The sequence below is a fragment of the Phodopus roborovskii genome, unplaced genomic scaffold, assembly GCF_943737965.1.
Source record: "Phodopus roborovskii unplaced genomic scaffold, PHOROB, whole genome shotgun sequence".
NCBI lineage: Eukaryota > Metazoa > Chordata > Mammalia > Rodentia > Cricetidae > Phodopus > Phodopus roborovskii.
The window spans coordinates 35,438,113-35,453,336 of record NW_026125295.1 but is presented as its reverse complement, the minus strand read 5'-3'; the positions used below and the strand labels follow the sequence as shown (position 1 = coordinate 35,453,336).

The 15,224-nt window shown below is 37.1% G+C and overlaps 1 protein-coding gene across 2 annotated transcripts in view; it reads left to right on the top strand.

Annotated features, from left to right (window-relative positions):
• Bckdhb (branched chain keto acid dehydrogenase E1 subunit beta) overlaps positions 1-15,224 on the top strand; it is a 183,399-nt gene that overhangs the window by 132,705 nt on the left and 35,470 nt on the right. The gene's annotated exons all lie outside the window — the stretch shown is intronic.

Here is a 15,224-nt window from a genome sequence, read left to right as displayed (position 1 = left end):
AATGCTTTTGTTCTTTCTGGAATCACGATTTTTTAATTATTAAAATATGTCTATGTATTAATACCATGCATGGTATTAATAGTTTCATAGAAGTTACAGTGAAAATAATGCTGTAAATCAATTTAAAATTTCTAAGCAGCAAATGACTTATTCCAATAAAATAGTTTACGTGCTAGTTAGGTAAATTACATAAATTAAAAAAAAATACTGTAAAACTGATTTTAACAAAATATTTTAAAAACTAAAACTAAATTTAAATAATTATATTCAATGAAAATAAGATGTATACTGTCTATAGTTACTGAAAGGTTGAGAAAGGTGAATATTTGAGTTTTGATTTTCTGTTTACTTAATAGCATTTAAGTGTCATAAATACTTGGTTTGCGTTATACACTAATTATTGAGTAATATAATGTACTGAATCTTTTTAAAATGAGGCTGCAGGAATAATCACTGTAATACCAAGATGTTGTTTCAAGGCAGAGGCAGAAATGGCAAAAGAAACTGAATTTTCTGAGTCCTGATAACTCTGTAGCGTATGTATTGACGCCTGCAGGAACAGAAAGATTGCTGCCGATAGGGACCCTAACAATCCAACTGGTTGGACAATAAGCTCATAGTTTATACCAAATGTCATTTACATATAATTGTACAAGGAAAACAAGTAGAAGGTATTTGGACTTGGAACTTGTGTCCCTTTGTAAAGATTTTTTTCCTCCGGGATTGCTTTTGAAATGTAGTCTCTGGTAGACTGCCATAGAGTCTAGTACTAGTTTTTAGATGGTAACAGACTTAGGAAGATGATTTAATCTGGTGTCTCTTGATTTTGAATTTGTGTTTATGGAAAAATAACTCTCCATCCCCAAGAATACATTAGCAAATCCTCATTTCAGAAACTCAGGGTTAGGAGTTTAAACACTGCCTGTTGCAGCTTGCCAGCACCAAAAATCACAAAGTGTGTGTCACAGTCAGGTCCTGAAATTGTGAGATGATTTGTGGTGGTAAAAACTGGCGGAGAGATTACCCACCGTGTAATTGTATTTGTACCATGGCATGAATACAGCAAAGCAAGGCATCTTGGACCCCACCCCGATGCTCACAGACTGACCACAGCTCCTTAGTCATTCACAGGCACCTGAGACTTCATTAGCCTCAGCTGGTTCCCTTTTCACTAGATACGTGTTTACTACTAAAATGCTGTGACTGACAGGCTTATAATGATGGAATAGGTCTTAAACCAGCCCAGGAATTTTGAGTCAATGTTGAGAGAATAAATACACAATCTTTTCGAGAGGCCATCAGTCTCAAAAGGGACATAGAAACTTTGAATTAATTACAAAATTGTGTGTTTCTATACAGAAATTTAACTACTAAACTTCAAGGTGAATTAGGTAATATTGTAGAATTTGTAAGGGATTTGCATTGAATGTTTTGGGTAATTAGAATTTTGTTTTGTCTTAAATCAACTTTATTTGCATAAGCACAGAATATTGACAATGAATCTAAACCTTAATGAGTGTGTTTGCCTTTTATTGCTGTTACCTATTGGTGAGGAATATTAAAAAAAGGAAGCTAGAGATGTGGGCTTTTCTTTTTTAGGAGTCATGTTTAAAAATAAGTAAAAGTGGTTTTAGCAATTGTGTTATGCTCTTGTCCAGCTAAATGAGGTGGGAGCTCCTGAATCTCCCACCAGTGAAGCCTGGATCAGGTTGCTGGTGCTGCGGGTTGTTTCAGATGAAGTCACCGAAGTGAGTTGTAGTTGCTTTCACCATGTGGAGTGATTCATTCTTCTGTATTTCTTTTTGATGTTTGAACCTTGTAAGGTCAGAAAACATAAAGTAGGGTTATGGCACTGAAAGTCAACTTTCTTGGCAGAAGAGAAAGGACATGTCCGAGGAAAATGTTTTCATTGTTGTTGGGGGGAAGCAGCTTGAAACTACGGATGCGAGTGGACTCTAGAATGGCTTACTCCTTGCTAACGTATCCAGCTCTCATTGCATCAAAGAATCTTTTATATGAAATGTTTAAGTGACAGCATTGCACCCTACATGTTATTATAAACTCATGGCTTATTCTTTAAAATTGGTTATAAAATAATATCTTGAGAATAATTATAAAATAGTAAAATTACTGTCTTTAAATACATAAAAATGTGAAAATTCATAGAAATCTGAAAATGTTTCATTTATATTTTAAATTATTACCTATAATTAAAAAATATGCCGATATTTTAACATTGCATAAAAATAGCGTTTTATGTTTTGTAATTGATATTATTAGAAGCTTCAGAGTATGCTACAAAAATTAAATATCTGACAGAAGAACACCTTGACAATATCATGGTATTATTGGCATTACTATAGAAAGATTATTTTTAGTTACAAAAATAAAATATGAGAAGAATGAATATAAAATGTAGTCCTAATTTATTCAGAAAACTTTAATTTATAGCAGATGGCTCTTGGATCAGGAAAGACTTTTAGAGTCCATATCTTCAGTCTCTTCAGAGCTGTTTCTTCTCCCTCATACTACCCCTTATATTATTACTAACATTATTATAAATAGTTTAGTTGTGAAATAATGCTAAACTCATCAGAAGAATGACTACCTTATGCTAAGTCTGTAGAAATTACTTACACATTTATTAATAGCCTCTTCTAAAATTCCTCTGTATCAAAAAATGCTGATAAGAATTAAAGGAAAATATTTAATCAAGAACATTAAATTTAATTTGGATATTAAGTGGGAGGCAGAAGAAGCTGAGGTCTGGAACATTTGTCCCGCTCTGGGAGAGATTCTGTGGTCCTTCCTTCAAAGGCACACTGTCTCCTTGCATCTAATTCTACATTCCCATCTGTTCCCACTTTGGGGTGCGGGAACTTTTTTGCTCTCCCCTTTCATTTGACACAAGCTGAAACTTGAAGTCCTGAAGATAATACATTTGAACCTTGGCTTGTGAAAAAGTAGACAGATAATAGATTTTAGATAATTCATTGACCTCTTCATTGTGGCATTGAGCCACAATTTCAGTGTTTGCAGAAAAATGAGTTTTATGTCATGTTTGTGTTCCTCAGCTTTGTATAACCATAGATTTTCAAAAACAGTATCTTTACTGTACTAAAAAAAGAGCATTAACTTCACTCCTTTTAATTTCCCCCAAATTAAGTTGTATTATATATTTTTGAACCTGGTGTCCAGCACAGTAATTACACATTTAAATGTTCAGGCCAAATAGCTTGAGGCATTTTCACAACTTTAGATACATAGTGTGATTCCTGTAAACATTCTGAAAACCAACCTTTGTTATTAGCTTCCCTCACATTACCATAACAACAAATCTTTGACTTTGATATAATTATGTGATAATAAAAATATAGGCTTCTCTGGTCCCCCTTGGCCCCCGATTTAATACTTAATACGCGTGCCAAAAGTTTTAGGTTATTGTGGTTGCTTAAAGTCCCCCCCCCCCCCCTTTAAACACATGGAAGCAATAACTTCGCAATAGAGAGTCCAACTGGAGAGGATGGTAACTTTCCATACCATTGTTTTATCCTTTCTGTGCGGTCTTCTTGCTGAGAATAAGAACTGTCTCTCTCACACACACACACACACACACACACACACACCACACTTTTGTAAGGTGATCAGGTTCCAATAGTTTGGAGAATTTTTATAGAGTTCACACAAATCATTGAGTGAAAGGAAAGTTTTGTGCTCCTAACAGAGGAATTTTGCCTTTCTTACTGTTTCATGTTAGAAAGCGTGGTTTGGCAATTTTTTCCCTTTATAAAATCATTACTACCAAATATATAAATACTGCATTTAAGCATGTAGGTATGAAAGAGAGGGCAGATCCTAAATGATTTTGCATTTTTTGCCACTGTGGTAAATATATCTATTATGTTGATCAATTAAGAATCATCAAGATACTAATTTGGTGAATGGTTATTAACTTTGTCATCTCAATTTTTAAAAAAGTGTTTATTAGTGACGTTAGCAACAGACAAAGCAGTTAGGGGAATTGTACCCCATTTTAAAAGATGGAGCTTGTTAGCATATAGTGTTTGACTGTGAGCTGGATTTTGTTTTTGTTTGTTGTTTAAAATTACATGTATGACATGTATTCATTTCACATCCCCTATGTATGTAATTCTAAATTATAAATGAAAAGTGTGCTGGGAAGCAGAAAAATAAAAATAAAAATAGAAATTTCATATAATATATATATATATTATATTATATATTTCATTATATTAATTTCATATAATATATATTTTATATATATATATATATATATATATATATATATATATATATATTATACAACCTTCAAAATTCCAGACAGAAAACCTGTGCTGAAACAGCTGATCGACCCTAGGCCTCAGGCATTGTCTGCCTTCTTCCAGACAGGGAGCCCAGCTTCCCCTGGATGTTTGTGTTCCCACACTATTCTTATGTAGATGTCACAGGCACAAAGTGACTGGATTAGCAGGCCAGACATTTAGAATGTGATTAGGTCATGAGGGTAGTGGCTCAGAACTGGGATTGGTGACCCTCAGAGGCTGGCCAATTTGTCCATCAAATGGGGTTACAACCAGAAGGTAGTTAGTTCTCAGAGAAGCAGAAACAGGAGCTTGAGCTGGATTTGGTAAAGAGCAGTTTTGCACAGAGGTCTGTTGAGTACTTTTTGGGAGTGAGTGGCTTCTGTGGCCACTTATAGCAGTCACACCTGAATCTCCCCGGGTTGCTGTGTGGGCGGGTCTGCTCAGGGGTTTCTGGAGTAAAGCCCCCATTGTACTCTGGCCCATTTCCGGGGGGGGGGGGGAGGGAGGCAGTCTTTAGTAGTTTGCATGGCTGATCTTGGATTCTTTGGCTCTGACCCACTGTTGAGCTTTAGACGTAAAATTCCTTTTCTTTGCTAATTTTTTGAAGTGATACAAAATATAATAAAATGGTTTTATATGGAAGGATTTAAAAAGGAAAGAGTGAGTGAGAACAGAAAGCCATGGAGGGGTTTTGTCAGCTCATGGAAGCCAGCTTCTGTCAGTGCAAATGCTTTGCTTGCTGAAGCTTTTGGTGGGCTTTTTCCTTGTTTGTCTCCAACCTCTCATCCTTCATCACATTGTGCTCTGTATTCTTTCAAAGCATCAATTTGCCCACCCTCTGCTTGAAAACCTCCAAGGATGCTCTTCTGTTGCAGTATTAACTTGCTCATTGAGACTTTGATTGCCTACAACAGTGGGTCCAGTTAGGTTTCTTGCATCTTTGTGTGATCCCCATGTGCTGGTCGCACTGACTGATTTTTTTATTTTTTCTTAAAATTGTTTTTCATTTCGCATATTAACCCCAGTTACCCGTCCTTCCCCTCTAGTCGCCTCCTCTCCCCTCACCCCCAGCCACACCTCACAGGGGGTAAGGCTTTCTTTGGGGAATCAACAGTGGCATACCAAGTAGAGCTATAGTGTTGACTGTAGGCCTTTATTATATTGAGGCATACTCCTTTTATTTCTAGTATCTTTAGAGCGTTTATGTTAAACGCATGTTGGATTTTGCCAAAGGCTTTTTCTACATCAGTTGGGACAGTATTGCGATACATATGCTTAGTTCTGTGTATATTATTTTGATCTATTCAGATATGTTGAACCATCTGTACATCCTTGGAATGAAGCCATTTTGATCCTAATTTATGATCTTTGTAATATGTCATTGAGTTTATGGGAGTCAAGCTTCCTGAGTTTAAAAGGGAGGGTTCCTCTGCTCCCTTCTGCAAACCTGGTGCTTAGAGGCACATAGGGTATAAAGCAAAGACTCAGTAAGTGATTTAAATGAATTGTTTGTGCTCTACTATCACTCTTGGAAATTTATTTGAATGTGAGTGATAATCTTGCTGTTTTTTTGCTGCACATAAACATTCCTGTTAGAAAAACTGGTAGATGAACTGCTTATTTTTACATCACCACTCCATTGAATAAGAATCCATTGTGGCTTGTGCCTGTAAACTGTGGAGTGGACACTGCCATTATGTGCTCCTGTGCCTCACCTTTCTGCATTGTGACCTTCAACAGTTTCTTTTGAATAAACAGCAGGAGCTTTTTTTCCTTCCCTTTCTCTCCAAGTCTAAGGGAGATATTTGTATTCATGTGTTTCTCATTGAAGTTTCATAGGCTCATAGAGTCATTTATCTGAAGGAAGCCATTCCTTTATGTCATCAGTTACAGTGGCTTTTATAAATTGGTACCTTTAAATAGTTCCTTTAATACTCAAAGAGTTTTATTTTCACCTAGTGTTATAGTCCTCAAAAAAATCTTGTTGTATCCTTAAAGAAAATTACCAGTGATTTAAAATATAGGTCAGTTTCCTTGTCCATTTGAACAAAATGCCCAATAGAAATAATGAAAGATGTTTATTCTGGCTCATGGTTCTAGAGCAGTGGTTCTCAACCTTCCTAATGCCGTGACCCTTTTAATCCAGTTAGTTCCTTACATTTGTGGTGACCCCCCCCACACCATGAAATTATTTCATTGCTACTTCATAACTGTAATTTTGTACTGTTATGAATCATAATGTAAATATTGGGTATGCAGGAGATCTGATATGTGACCCCAAATGGTGTCAAGACCGACCCACAGGTTGAGAACCACTGTTTGAGAGGGTGTGGTTCATGGTTGACTTGGCTGGCACATATTTGGGCTGGAGGTCACGGCAGAAGAAAGGAATGAGAAGAGTCTCCATTTTAATACAGGCCAGGAAGCTGACATGTCAGGAAAAATGTTGCTGCTCTGTTGCCTCCATCCTCCCCCTGCCCATTTTACTTCATCCAGGGCCCCAACCCACTGGACAAGACTGCTTAGCAGAGTTGTGATGAGGTCACAAGTCATGGCTACCCCTATGTTTTGATAGGTTTAGATTTCTTTCACCCCTCCATTTCTTTCCTGAATCAACTTTAAATTCCCAGCTGATGATTTTGATAGTATAAAATGCATATTTTAAAACAGACCCATGACGTCTTGGTCTTTGCTGAGCTGGCTTCAACTTTCCAATTGTCCTTAAAAGCATTTTTTCTCCTGTGTTCTGATATGCTTTACTTTTGATAGGAATACTTCTAAGCAGCAGTTAAAGAAACTGACATGCAGCTTTGTCTTTTATCTCATTTCTTAACAGTCTTCTGCCTCTGCACTCAGCCTCTAAATTTATACCCTTTATTTCTTTAACCATGCATTTTTCTGGGCATGGGTTTCTACCCCAATGTGCATAGCAGACCATCTTGAAAGTATTTTGTGACTAATATTCTAACATCACATAATCCTATATATTTTATTAAAACCACCTTTCATGCAGCAGATCCAAAAACAGTTCAAGTACATTAAAATAAGCACTGCACATATGTTGATAAAGTATTATAGAAAATCGAATATGATGGAACGTTTAATTATGTGGGCAGCTAATAACTTAATAAATTAAATGCAGTATTTGCTTTAGCAAGACTTACATAGTTTAAAAAAATAGGACCCAGATTGACCAGTGGTTAAATTGAGTCTTGGGATCTACAGCAGCACAGGTGTTAGCTTCATTCTTCCATAGAAAAATGCCACATGGACATGTCTTAGGCTCTTTGGAGAACCCCACCTTTTCTCTTGCTTTTTCCTGCCTTCTTGTCTCTCCATACCCATCTTTTCCTTCCACGTTTCTTGACAGTTTCTCCATGCCAGCCTTAGCAAACATGCAAATCTTTGTAGAGAATTCATAGATCATTTCTCATCTTAGGCAGACTAAGCAATATTGACGACGTAGTTTGTACTTATGAGAACTTTCTCTACCCAAGTAGGCAAGAAACAGAAGTCCCTTGTGGTCCTGGATAGAAGTCAAGGAATAAGATTGTATACAGGCAATCCCTCCTCTGTGTGGTTGGTCAAAGATGCATCTTACTTAAAACAATATGTAATCCTTTATCATTTGGAAAGCACCTTTAAAAGTTGAGCTTCTGTCAGTAAGAGTGATGTACTTGTTAAGGCAGGGTGATTCTTTCTACATTACCTTTTGTCATAAAGAACATGTGAGTTAACACTTTGCTGGTGATTTTCTCAAACAAGTGGTATTGAGAGGGTGGACACATGACTTATTTCCCTGAGGATATCATAGCTAATAGATTAACTGATGCTCTTAGAGGGTGATTTCTTATAAAACTAACAGCATCAGCACAACACATGGCTGGCTAAGAGAAACATTATTCCCAACATATGAAATGAAGAAAAAAAAAAATACCAGACGGATAGGGACCCATAAAAACATTTAAAAATAAGTTCTCATAAGATTGAACTAAATTGAAACTTTCCACTTAGTTCAGTGTCCTTTCAGAAAAGCCCACAATTTGAAAATGCTGGTGGCATTATTTGAAGAAATCTCCTAAGATTTGGTGTGACTTTTCTTATCCTTTGTGTTGTTACTCAAGACTAAGGAAAATGTTATTTTTTCATTGTCAAGGGAGCATTGTGTTCATGATCTATCATCCATCATCATTGTGTTACCTTATTGAAAACCTTGCCCTGAAAACTAGCACTTGACTCACCAGCTCTTGGCTTTTCATGTTGTCTGTGAGGATGGGCTAGAACAGGAGTCCATTATGCTCATGGGCTTAGAGGAAGTGTAGATCAGCATATACGGTGAAGGACAGTTTGTATTTGAAAGTCTATTGCTTAGGACTGTGGAACTATCAGCTTCTCTACCATCTATAGCATTTCAAAATTTTGTAGATGATAGCTTGTCTATATTAGTGAAAGTTTCTGTTACTGTGGTGTGTGTGTGTGTGAAGTGATGTACAATCATCCCAAATATATTAGCTTGTTTTCTTGTTTCTGAGACAGAAAGCCTGACATAAATATCTTAAGAGGAGGGAGGTCTTCTTCTGCCTTGTGTTTTCAGAGAGTTCAGTCCATAGTGGGAGGGTATTGTAGAACAGAAGGGAACACAAGGAGAAATCCATGTACCCCTCAAGGACACACCTCCTGCAGCCTACATTCTTTTTTAAGACCCCCACCTCCTATCTTTCACCACCATCCTTATTATTTTTTTTAATTATAGTACTGTTGGCCAGTGACTAGTGATTTTTATTGGTTAACTCTGTCTTAAATATTTACTCATTTCTATCAATCTAAGTATTTACACATGGTCTTGGCTTACCCGGAATGCTGGATCTACAGCTACTTTGCGTGCTACATCTCTGCAGAGAAGACAGTGATTTTCTCTTTGTCCCTGCTTATATACTGTTACTACCCAGCTATGTCACTTTCTGTCTGTCTGTACAGACCTCCAGACAGCTAGTAGCAGTTTTTGCCCGGCTACATCACTTCCTGGGATCTCATGACAACTCCTCTCTGCCCATATTTCCTAGAATCCTCCTCATATCCAGGTCTCACCTATTTTGCTGCTCTATTGGCCAACAGTGTTTTATTCATCAACCAATAAGACAAACATATACACAGAAGGGCATTCTCCATCATCTCCTCTTTCCTGTCTAAATAAAATAAGGGTTTTAACATTAACATAGTAAAATTATATACAGCAAAACAGTTATTAAGCAAGAACTATAATTATGATATTTAGTCCATTAACTGTCTTTTCAAGTCTGTAGTCTTATATGTAACTTATCTTTTATCATAACTAAGGGAAACTATAACCATAACTATCTGTCTTCAACTCCATCAAAGACCACAGAAGGATAATATATAAACTCTAGAAATTACAGAGACATACACTACCTGGACAGTCACCTGAAGTTCTTCTGCAATGTTGGGACATCCATCCTCAGCAAATAGGCTACATTGTTTCTGGAAGACTTCTCAGTAAAGCAGGAAACTTTAAACTGTCCACCTATGTTGGCAGTTTGTCAGTCATTTTTCTGTGTTCTGCAGAATGTCTGGCAGACTCCTCCACAAAGCAGGAACCCTTTAGCAATGCCCATCTTGTTGTGCAAGTCCAGCAGTCACTTTCCTGTGGGTCCTGGATGTCCAGTTTATACAGCATACAGCCAAACAGTCCATACAAGAGCAGTTTCTTGCTAGTCTTGTCATGTTGAAGGCAAACTCCATAACGAGTTTCTTCGATGCCCATCTTCCTCTCAGGTGTAATTGTTATTTCCAGGAGCAGTTGTGTCTCACTGTCAAGAAAAACCCTAAACCATCTTAAATACCATATTCTGGAGGTCTTTGAAAGGTTTGAAGACTATCAATCTCAAATACATCTCTGTATATCTAGAAAACTTAACTAACCTAACTATTGACTATTAGGTAACTATGTATAATCTGTATTTAATTATACATTACATTTTTTAAAAGAGCAGTATAAGCACAATACCTAAACAAGAGGAGAAATATATATATCACAAAATTAGTATCAATAAATGAAAATCCATTCCAATACAAAGTATTTATTTCTATATCCTATTCTTTTTTTTTTCTTTAGGAGATTGACTGTGATCATTAACCATTTAATGATCCCCAACTCCAATTAAATGAAAATAAACATTTGGGAATGTATGTGTCATTCTTTCCAAACTGCTTCCTGCTGTTTGTGGGCACTGTGAATCATGAGAAAACAGAAACCTGCCCAAATCTTGGTTCTAGTAGTCTGAAGCTGCATCATGTCCCTGGTGTTTTCAGTGTTGAATCACCTGGGCCACTGCTTCAGGGGGTTTGGCTTCATGAATCCATATTAGTCTGGAAGGAATCCACAGCTTTAAAAGTAACATATTTAAATATAAATCCTTATATTTAAAATTTGAATTCAAAGTACTTTCAAAATATATCAGTTTGATTAATTCAGCAGCATTTCTTTTAGCAGTTGTTGATATTTTCTTAGCAGTCAAACAATTTAAAGACAAGACAATAGCATACGGTATCCAGACTCTCTGTATACTTCCCATCTTCATGTGGCTGTAAGGAGTAGGGTTTTTCCACCCTCTGCTGGTCTGGTCCCGCCGCCGCACCAACCCCAAATAACACACTGAGACTCTATATTTGATATAATGCTGTTGGCCAGGTACTAGTATCTTATCAACTAGCTCTGTCTTAAGTATTAAACCATTTCTATTTATTTCCATGTGGTCTTATCTTACCCGGGAAGACGGTAGGCATTTCGTCTCCCCAGTCTCTCCATCTTGACTCCTCCTTACTACTTCCTCTTTCCTCCTTGTCTCCTAGTCCCTCCTACCTTCCTTTCCTATTGGCCAACAGTGCTTTATTCATTAACCAGTATGAGAAACATATATACATAATGGCATCTCCCATCATAATGCTGTTGGCCAGGTACTAGTTTCTTATCGTCTAACTCTGTCTTAATTATTAACCCATTTCTATGTATTTCCACGTGGTCTTACCAGCGAGAAGCGGCTGATGGTTCTGTTCTCTCCACTCTCCATCTTGACTCCTCCTTACTACTTCCTCTTTCCTCCTTGTCTCCTAGTCCCTCCTATCTTCCTTTCCTATTGGCCAACAGTGCTTTATTCATTAACCAGTATGAGAAACATATATACATAATGGCATCTCCCATCATGTGGCTTTTTAAATTATCATTATAACTCGATATCTTTACTTTTCCTTTTTTTAGACAGGCTTTCTTTGTGTAACTTTGGCTGCCCTTGAATTCACTCTGTAAACCAGGCTGGCCTTGAAATCACAGAGATTTGCTTGCCCCAGCCTCCTGAGTGCTGGGATTAAAGCCGTGTGCCACCACTAGCTACTCTATTTCTTCCTTTTTTTGGGGGGGGGTAACACCTTATTCTCTTTCTTTTTCTCTCACAAGCCTACGTATATTTTTAAACTCCCTGTAAACCTTTAGAGGTTATACTTCATCTGAATCTGCCTTTACTGTAAATGTCAACCTTTTTCTAGCCATGAGTCTTTCATTTGCTTAACAACATTACTAAAATTAAAGCTACAGCTGTTTTAGCTGCTGTCTGTCCAAGATGGCAGGGGTACGTTTATTGCCAGTACTGAGAGCATGCTCACTGCCTTGGTCTATGCTGCTGTTAAGCCGCACACTGCCTGTTTGGAGATGTGGTCACTGCCACTGCCAGGTGCTTGTACACACCATTCTTATTTTCACCAAGATTCTTTATGCTGTTGGCCATTTGTCTTGAGTTCTTAGGCAATAAGTGATCCAAATTTCATATCATATTATGATGTATTAAGAGCTGAATCTGTGTGTGTGTGTGTGTGTGTGTGTGTGTGTGTGTGTGTGTGTGTGTGAAGTAAAGGGTCCAGGATGATGAAGGTAAGGGTATGTAGCATTTTCTGTAAATCACATTTGGGTCTCTTAATGCCCAACAACCCGAAACACATGACCAATAACTTAAATGCTAGATTTGGTGTCAGTGGTCATGTCTTTTAAATGTGATATAGATAAAATTCACAGTGATTTTTTTACTCTAGAAACGAATGTCTGCAGAAACTCCTTGGGAGTCATCGAATAGCCTGATTATCATAAGTGATCTTAATAATTTCAGAACATCAATATTTTCTATGTGTTTAAATTAAAATGTACTTTTCCTCCCAAACTGGGTATATAGTAGCTAGTATTATGCACAGAGTGAAGATAAAAATATATTCCAGTGACTTAATATGCCTTTAACTTTTTAATAATGTTACATGTCAGGACTTGCAGAAAAAAAAGGAACCTATTAGCAGTTATTTTCTCTTTTTATGAGGCTGGGTTATTAAAATAAAGGGCAGATCACATTATTCTCTCATGGCAAATCAGAGCTATGTGGAAAATCATTAACCATTTGTGTGTTTATTCTTTCAGCAAACTTTCAATTGCTTTTAATCCTGTTACCGAGGGTCTGAAATTCTATAGAAACTTGTTTAGTAACACATAGCCTCAGAGAAAGCAAACAGTTGGAAAGATCAAAACTGTCTGAAAAATAGTGGCTTATGAACAAATGAATATAAACTCACACACACATACACACAGGTCCCAGAGAAGACAAATATGTCCTAGGCATGTGACTGCATTTCTTAAAGTGTTCTGTTATTGTTTTCTATTTTAGGATACCATATTTTGAATAAGACTTTATAATATGAATATTGTTCATACTGAATTAAGTACTTCTCAAAGTTAACTATTGAAATTAATTCACCTTTAGCTTGCAGCAAGAAGTAATGGTACATATAGGGGACAGCAGACAAATGAGGCCTACCTTCTGTTCAGGAACAATGGAGGCCAGAAGGCAGTGGTATCGTCAAAAGAAAAGAAGAAAAATTAATACCCTGTCCTATATCTATATTTGTTGAACTCTCCTAAAAAAAAACCAGAAGAAATAATAAAATTGTACAAGTGGTACACAGTCTGTATTTAACATGGGCACGTATGGAGTGACCTTGACTGTCAGTGAGGTTGTTCCTTTCTTTACACATTTAATCTGAAAAGAAACTGTATTTTCATTTCTAGTATTCTCAAGCCTACATAAATTATGAAATCTGAAAGTATGTTGTTTGAGTTTAAGAGTCAAAGTCTGGACTCTGGAAGCCTGCAAATGCTAGTCTAAGCCACTATCCTTATTTATTAAAGAAACAGGAAATAGTGAAACGCTGAGAAAGAGATTTATTCATTGTGGCCACGTCTGGAGGTAGAGGTAAAGAGGGTTAGGGAACCTCCAAGTTCATCTTTATGTTTTGACATGAGGTTAGGGTTTAAATAGAGGGCACAGGTAGGCATAGCTATGCTGTCCTGCCTGGTCAAGGTGTAGTCCAGTCCATCACTGACCCCACGTTGTCTCTAGTCTCTCCTGCAAATTAGTTCTAAGTTCTCCAAACTGTAAAGACTCTTCCTGGAGCACAGGTTCCTCCTCTGGCTGGTGACAGGCATTAGCCTTTTTCTTCTCCCAGCACATGATTTCCTGGGGTAATACTTGGGGACCATTATGTCAGTAGTTTTGACAGCCAACCCAAGAAGGGAGGAGAGGTACATATGTGTCTCTTTGGAATATATTCTGTCTTGCTAGGACAGGCACAGAGTCCCTTGTGCTTTGACACATGCAGTGTTGTGAGAATCCAATGGTCCTTTTATATGGGAAGGGTATAATAGTATCTGGAAAAGATTTTGCTTCATGTTTTTCTGCAGCACCAGTTTTTCTAAATCTTAAATGCCCCTCAGATATGCATATTTTTTTCCTCTAATAGGTAAAAGATTTTTCCCCCCTCAAATGGGCAATATCTCTTTGTATCCAAAAGTAGACAATATCCAGAAAAGATTCTTCTCATCTGGGTAGAATGACATGGGAGGGGAAGTAGTTTAAGGTCATCTTCATCTGGATAGTGAGTTGGAAACCATCCTGGGTGCCATTAGACCCTGTCTCAAAAGAGGGGAAAATCTCAGCTTGATGTAGTGGTATATGCTTGTAATCTCATAACCTCAGCAAGAGTTCTGTGCCTGGCAGCACAAAGAGACCTTGTCTTAAAGTAAAAAAAGAAATGTAAAACAACATATTTTTGTATTTTTTTACAGTATAAATTCATCCTATATTATTTAACGTAATATTAGATACTGAACTGGGTATGATAGCATGTACCTTTAATCCCTTGAGAGGCTAGGAGTAGTGTTAAGGGTAGCCTGTGCTACATAGCAAGCTCTTGTCTCAAAACAAAAAGACACAAGCAAAATGTGTGGTTGTTGTGCTTCAGTGGTGCGTTTCAGACCTATGTGGGAATGTCACAATGAAAACCTTCAGCATAGTGTTTTGCATGGATTTAACTGTCTTTCACATTCATGGTATGGTTAAGCTATCATATTTCTTTATTTTTAAAGTGAATCATAGATGTTTTAGAATTTTTGTAAATAATCTCTTCAGAATGCCAGAAGTTCAATATCCTCTTTCTTTATATTAACATGGTTACCTTGAGACATGTTGGTGGGCTGGGCATTTGAAATGCTGACTTTCTGGCAAAAGCAATGTTGTCAAAGAGAAGACAAAATTGTTTTCTAAGAAAAGGAAAACAGTGCTTGTTAGGTTTTGCTGCCCGAGAAGCAGCCCTGGCTCTCTGGTTGGTGAGACTTGAAGCAAGCAGCTGGCTCTTTCCATAATTGTGTCTTTTTGTGGTTGTTTAACTTGAAATTCCAATTTGAGCTTATCTGGTGATGTTGTTAAAGGAAATATATGGCATGAATTTTGCTGACCTGTGCTGGGAGCAAATGTATAGTGTGGCCGTGTGGAGAGTCATGGCATGTATTGG